General features: G+C 40.0%; 1 pseudogene across 1 annotated transcript; it reads right to left on the bottom strand.

Annotated features, from left to right (window-relative positions):
• Window positions 1-703: 703 nt before the first annotated feature.
• LOC146654070 (protein FAM98A-like) lies at window positions 704-6,668 on the bottom strand (annotated as a pseudogene). The gene is made up of 9 exons (XR_014914755.1): window positions 6,579-6,668; window positions 5,850-5,953; window positions 5,586-5,685; window positions 4,824-4,949; window positions 4,477-4,733; window positions 4,304-4,379; window positions 4,105-4,271; window positions 964-1,110; window positions 704-859 (listed from the first exon to the last, which is right to left on the bottom strand). The product of XR_014914755.1 is annotated as a protein FAM98A-like (transcript).
• Between the last annotated feature and the right edge of the window lie 973 nt (window positions 6,669-7,641).

The following is a 7,641-nucleotide window of genomic DNA, read 5'->3' as shown; positions in this document are numbered from 1 at the left end:
CAAGATCAAAATTAAACATTGAAACCAGTTTATTCCAAATATATTTAAGATAATTAATATTTGGATGATCTTTTCCTTCTTTAGGCAATTTAGACTTTGAAGTGGAAACACTGGCACTAGAGAGATGACTCAATGCTGTAACAAGGAGCTCTCTCAGGGGGAAGTGAGTCTTGGTTAATGTGTAACAATAAAACAACATTCTTAGATATTCAAAGTCACCCTTCAGTTTTTTAAGATGTAAGTGAGGCTTTTTCATTCCACATAAACATGTTTGCTATCTTGTGAAATCACCTAAAAAAGGCAAGGGGAACTCTTGTCTCCAAAATGTGAAGTGAGCATAAAATATTCATGCAATAATCCTTAAAAGATGCTTTATGTAAATTGCACAAAATACCAACAGATGTGTGTTTCAGAGGTTTATTCTTAAACAAACTTACTGATAAATGTGGAAAGCCAACATTTTTTCCATTTTCTGCTCTTTTACCAAAATATCTGGTCATGTACCAGTACTTCATTGCTTTTATAGAAATGTACACAATCTGGTATGTGCATGACTTATAACTATAAAATATACACAGATTTATAACTACAAAATTATATATAGCACTTCCCAATCGTCGTTTACCTCGCAACAAGGATTTCAATAAAGCAAAATGATCGCTTATTTCTTAAATTGATAAGTAAGGCCAAAAAGACGGACAAGTTAATCTTTTTTCCCTTTCTTCTTCTTATGCTTATGAGATTGTCCGCCTCCTCGTCCCCCTCGGTTGCCTTTCGAGCTTCTCCCTGTCCATGCTGGCATAGGAGGCTCAATTTCCCCAGGTCGTCCTCCTCTGTCTGGTACACTGCCGATCAACATCTAGTGACACCAGAAAAAAAACAACAAAAAGAAAAAGAAAATGCTTACTTAGCTGGAGTCAGAGGCATCTTCATTAAGGATCACAGACACGTTCATGATTGTACCTTGTAAACAGAGGTGCTTGTTCCAGCTTTGACCGGGTCAATGAAGGACTGATCCTCTCTGGCAGCGAGCAGCAGAGATGGAGACACTTGGGAAGAGCCGATGAGGGACGCAAGATTAGGCGCCGAAGCCAGCGCAGCACTGCGCTCCTGTAAATAAAGGATGGACTGAATGGAGATGTCTGACATTCATCTTCTGCGTCACCAGCACATGCTCTGACGATGGCCTAAAGCCGACTGACATAAAAGTAGTGTGTTGCAGTTCAGTCAGACCACACGATGTCAGTGTTGTCCTAATAACACCGTGATCTTGCAGACAGTAACAGACATATACTGTATATAAAGATTCAACATAGCTAGAGCTGGGCGATAGAACGATAACGATATGTATTGCGAAATAACTTTTTCTCGATAGAAAAATTAAACTATTGCGATAGGCCTCATCTCTCTTGTCCTCTTAAAAAAAAAAAGAAGAACAGCCAATCAAAATTAAGTAGCGCAGAGCCGAACCAATCACAGCCGCAGCGTCACGTCACGTGACATGTTACGTACAGCACAAGTGCCAAGCCGCACATGTGTATTTGTTTGGGAAGCAGCCAGCCGCCGTGCCGCCCGGGTAATGGAGGAAATGAGTGTGCTGACTAGAGAAAAATCAACCGAGAGCGTGACCGAAGGTTACCGAAGAGAAAACAGATGATGGTTCCAATGCCGGAGAGATTGTCGAACGGAAGAGCCACAGAAGTTCCGTAGTGTGAAGGTATTTCTGCCATTTCAAGTCTGACAAAAAACAGAGTAGTAAATTGTGCCGAAAGCAAGTCTGGAAATACAATAAGCCGGTGCATGCTCAATCTCTGACTGAAAGCGCTAATTTGTCATTCGGCTTTTGTCAGACTAAAGTAACTGTTAAAACTGTTTGAAAAGCTCAGCTATACAACAAGGAGAGAGTGAGAATTTCCTTTTAGTTCTCAGTTTATTTGATATTGACAAAAGTTACTAAATTTTGTCTGTTCTTCTGTAAAACAAACTAAGATTTATTTTTAGAATTAATATTTTGTTTCTAAGTGGAATTGACAATTTAGTAGTCTGTTTCGTTTGTTCTATTTTGAAACTTAAACGCTTTAGCAACTGCCTTTTGTGTACTTTGCAATATTTGCCTTTATTTATCTGAAAAAGTCTCATGTTCCTTAAGTACATCTACCCTGTTGAACTTATTATGGGAAATAAATATTTAAATCAAAACAAGCTGCTGATTATTTCACATTTTACTTGTGAGCAATGGCACATTTAAATCTTACAAATATAGTTATTTGGCTTATATCGTGATAGATATCGTTATCGACTGAAATGAAAAAAACATATCGTGATATGAAAAAATCCTATATCGCCCAGCTCTAAACATAGCCTATAGGTCTAAAGAGTGAAGTAAAACTACATTTTTTTTCTCCTAATGGGAAATCCTCTGTTTGCTAGACGACATTAGACAAATGGGTTCTCACTAAATTTATGAACCTTCCTAATGAATTTATCATCTCAGTCAGCAGTTTTAAGTCCTATTTACTGCAGCATGGCATTGATTTTATCAATTACGGCACCAAGTAGGATTTAAAAAAAGAGAAAGATGATGAATCAGGGAATGCCTAACTTGCAATCACTCCTGCATGAACACACATCCACCCTCCTTCAGTTTGAAGATGAAAATGATGACAGTCAAAATCTCAGATTGAGGCTTCAGATGTGCTGCTCATCTTCTTTATTACATACACTCTACTTGTTACAGGTGTTAGAGAAGGCAGGGTTCTCATGCATTTTGGAGATATTTGATGCAGATGCAAATGAAGAACCGCAACTCATTTTGTGCATTAAATAAACTTCAGAGTGCTGCTTAGTGTCTTCACAAATGTTACTCTAACCTGGGTTTCTTCATTCTCAGTCACATTAAAGTGGACCTATTCCGTGCCATATTTTCTGTTGTATTAATTCTCATATTTAAACAGTCAAAGTTTCAAATGAGGTAAGCATATGAACAAGTAATCCCTGCAAACTAAACATTTAGGCTTCAGACTACACTAAACGCTCAGTTTCAAACACTTCTTTACTACTCTTGCATTCAACTGATATCAGACGGTAAAGACACCCTTAAAATGGTCATCTCGTGGATACGTGCTGTATTCCATTTTCAGTGAGAAGTTGGAAATTTCAAGTTTGCAGCTGGAATTTTCAGCTAAAACCCTGAATCAAGTTGGACTTCCCACGTAAAAAGTCAGAGACATCACACCAACCCTACCTTTGTAATCCGAGGTGGCAGCGGTGAGAACTTGTAATCTTTACAACCAGTGTTCTGTATTTGTGACTGCTAAATAAACCATACACGTGGTACTGACCAGGCTCTCTGTGCTGAGGTGCCATTTTTAAGCACAGTAAATAAATGAATAATCATTATGTTATACTCCACACACTGCCTGGAAGCCTGCCATGGGGTTTACTTGGTACGAAATCACTCGCAGCTCCAAAATCTGACTTCCGATGTAAAAGCTCCACCTGCTGTTCAAAGCTTCTGTTTGCGAGGGGCACCCAAGTAGAAGAAATCTGCCTTATGCTTAATTTATGCTACCAAGGTTGTGTCAGTATTTGCCTCTGGAGACGGGTTTTTAAACCACCATTGCAATCGAACAAAATCTCAACTGTGCAGTGCCCCATGTGGAAGACACTGTGCATCAGTTAAATGCTGATTGGTTGAAAAGTGGGCCGGAATAAGGAACAGCAGAGTTCACCAGAAGTGGAAAAAATACATTATGAAAAGCTGAGGAAGGGGCTACAGTGCACACTTTTCATTGTTTTTAACATTCTGTTTCACTTCAGCTCTTTGCATGTTAGAACTTCGCTCTTGTCTGCAGCTGGCTGACAGACTGGCAATAGCACAGGCAAGAGCCACAAGAGCACAATTTTTATAGGGCCCACATCTGACAGGAGACGCCCTCTGCAGGTAGATGGGCAGTCCAAAGCTTCCTCATGCACTACCACTGCTGAACTAAGATTTTCTTATTAAAAGGGAATAGACTGAAGAGATGAACCAAGGCTCAGAGTAAAATAACCCAGCTAACAGGCAGGTAGGAGTTTATAAACAGAGTTATTTAACATTCCTACCTTTCGTTTTTCTCCCCATGCAAATGATTCAAGCGTAACCTGAAAGCGCGTGACCATCATTTGTCGCCGACGCCGATAGTCCTCGGACAGAATTTCATTCATTTTTTTCACTTGAAGCTGAGAAACAGGCAAAGATGTAAATGCCACATTAGAGTCACGGCTAAAGTCTTGAGAGCTGAAAACAGGCCTGGCAGCTTACCCACTGCTTTGAGGCTGGTGCTGAGAAGAGGTTTGGTCATGTCTCCACTTGGTAGGCGAGAAAGCCTCTCATTCACCTGCATTAAAGCAAATGTTTGTAAACTCCTCTTTCAGTGCTTCTCAGTCTGTATTCGCAATTTATTCATGGCTCAATCTCTGTTATTTCAAGCTTACCTCGTTCAAAACGTCCTCAAACCGAGAGGAGGCGTCCATGTTGAGAGCACGCAGAAGTAAAATCCATTCTGCTTGCATCTCTGCTTTCCTCCTGTTTTCACCCAAACCGTCATCGCCTTCGTTTTCCTCACAAAAGTCACGGCTCAGATCTTCAACTCGCTGCTCTTTTTCAGAGTCCGCTTCTGTCGCCCGCTCGTCAGGATGTGACTCTTTGTACTTGATAATGTGAGCTGCTTGCAATTCTGATACAAGGAACTCTGCAAGATGTGCAAAAGATCACTAAATCCACGAGCACTGCAATCATCTGTTCTTACTACAACAGTATCCACCACAGTCCGGTTTCTCACCAGCGACTTTGTTGAGAGTGGACAGGTCCAACACCTCGGAGGTCAGCACAGCGAGGGGAGAGGATATGTTTGATAGTACATTTTTCAGCTCTCCCGCCAGCAGCACATCATCTGACCCTCCTGAGTCTAAAAAAGGACAATTAAGCCAGTTTATTTAACACATTTCACTGCAAGTTGAGTCAGAAAGATCTGATTTTTTTCATGGCTTATATTTGTAACATAGTAACCATCAGTTTGTTTACCAAAGCATGTTTTGGTTGTAGTTATATAATGCACATAAATTACAGCTAATGTGAGGTGCATCTCAGTAGCTTCATATTAAATTAACTGCGGGTAAAATTATGAAAATGGTGTCACTATCCAAATGTTTCCAAATCCAAGTCTACTCAACATGCGAAGATGTTTTACTTTAGTAGAGCATCTGTCAACGTGTAAAAAATATCCTGTTATTTTTATTTATTTAAGGCATCTAAATTGGCTGTTCTGTAACTGGTTTGGTGAATTAATGTGGATGTTTTCAGAAAGGACTTGCATTTTGTTTTACATAACATAAGAAGTAAGGTCGATTCTTAAGCAGTTGCTTTGCTGAGTCGGCCCACTTGAGACCACAGTGACCCCTCTGCGTGAAACAGTAAAAAAATCCACAATCCTGAGATGGTTTCCTCCTTCCTTGGGAGAATGTGCTGTATTAAAGGCAATGGTTAAACATGAAAAAGCCTCTCTCAAAGATTTATGAATGAAAATCTCAGGCCTGAGCCTCACCTCGTAGCTCCGGGCAGAGAGTCCTGAGCTCTGCGCACAGCCAGCTGAGCAGCGGACAGGGAAGCTCGTCACATCTGCACCGGGAGACGAGACCGGGTACCTGACCAGGAAGTAAGTGGAGGCGACAAATGAGATTACCTATTCACCTGTCAGGCGTATCGGCAAGTGTCATTATACGTCAAAAGCCCAGAAAGCAGGCAGAGAATAAGGTTTCTCTTCTCAAATTAAAGTTTCGTAACGACGAAAATCAAACATGTTAATCACCCCAGAGCTTTGATGGCTGAAACTGTCCCCGCGCTCCTCTCCACGAAGAAAAGATAAACATAAAAGTTATGGTAGTATTTACCATATTTTGGCACTGAACTGGGCTAGACTGCGAATAATTAGATACATTTTATTTTTATTATATTATTTACATATTTGGCTTTAATTTGTCTGTGTAGCCTTATAAACACTGCGATGTCCAATTCATGACTTCTTGTTGTGAGATCCTTAAAGTACATTTTGAGTGAATGGTTTGTTTGGCAGTAGTAATGACTGAAAGTCCCCTAACACAGATCCTTTTGGTCAGATATTTAACTTTACTTTTTGTTGTTGTGGTGATGATAATCATATGTTTGATAGCTTGACTCAAAGTACAGCGAGTCAAAATACGCTCACTTCCACTTCATTGCTTACACTTGTTCAGCTTCTTGTTATCAAAAATATCTAATCACCCAGTCACATGGCAGCAACTCAGTGCATTTAGGCATGTAGACATGGTCAAGACAGCCTGCTGAAGTTCAAGCTGAATTTCAGAATGGGGAAACGGGTGATTTTATATGACTTTAAACGTGGCGTGGTTGTTGGTGTCAGATGGGATGGTCTTGAGTTTTTTCAAAAACTGCTTGATGTCAGAGGCCAGAGCAGAATGAACCGAAGCTGCATTAAAGCTAAAAGGAAAAGTAACTCCAGTTACCACTCGTCACAAGCAAGGTATGCAGAAGAGCATACCAGATACCATACATCAAACCTTGAAGCAGATATGCTACAGCAACAGAAGACGGGTAGTTTCAGCATTCGGCATAAACTCCATGTATCCATCCTGACTGTTGTATCATTGGTTCAGTCTGCTGGTTGTGCAGTGATGTGGGACATAATTTCTTGGCACATTTTGGGCCAGCTGAGTGTTTTTTGCTTTCAACAGGACAACCTGTTGAATCTATGCCACAAAAATGAAGGCAATTGTGAAAGCAAAGGGGCTCATATCCTATGCTAGCAAGGTACATCTAATAAAGTGGCAGGTGTGTGTAAATGTGTTATATAAAATTCAATCTCTGTTTTGGCAGTGCAGTTTTGCATTTATTATATTACAACACATCAGCGGTGGGAAATTTTAAGATGTCAGCCCAACCCGAGCCCTAACCCCAACCTGTCATCTCCACTGTGTATGATCAGATCATAACCTAACCTAGCATGGCTAACTTTAAGGCTGAACAGACGCTGACACTCTTGTGACGACTAAAATTCTCCCTCAGAATCCGATGGGTGCAGTGAACAAAAGCCAGAACAAAAGTTATAATTTCATGTTCTGAAAGCGAGTTCAAAGACATGAACATAAATTGGGTGTCCCAAATTCGATCTCTGGGTGGCAGTGTTGCATCATGATTTGCTCAAGTTAAGGTTGTTCACCTGTGCAGAGGAAACCTGCAAAATGTTAAAATAGTCGATTTTTAATATTTGATGTATCAAATTTTAAGTATAACCATTTAGTCTTTTAGTCAGTTCACAATGGGCTTCGGTAATGCACTGGTCTGCCTTATCATGGTTATAACCTGAAATAAATTATACATCAATTAGAGCGACGTGTCCTCACACCTGGTAACATTAAACACGCTGCCTGCTTCTGTTTACTGAGGGTAATTTAACTGTTTAAATAAAAAAAATATTATTCAAGTAACGTTTAACGTACTTTTAACACTACTGTAATACATTATTGTCAACATGCTGTTGAGTAAATCTTGTAATATCTTGATCTGTCCATTAAATTATCACTGTCTTATCTTAAGCAGGACTC

The sequence above is a fragment of the Rhamphochromis longiceps genome, linkage group LG14 (genome assembly GCF_057381845.1).
Source record: "Rhamphochromis longiceps isolate RC_006_pf linkage group LG14, R_longiceps_female_GT1.1, whole genome shotgun sequence".
Taxonomy (NCBI): Eukaryota; Metazoa; Chordata; class Actinopteri; order Cichliformes; family Cichlidae; genus Rhamphochromis; species Rhamphochromis longiceps.
This window is presented reverse-complemented; position numbering and strand designations above follow the sequence as displayed.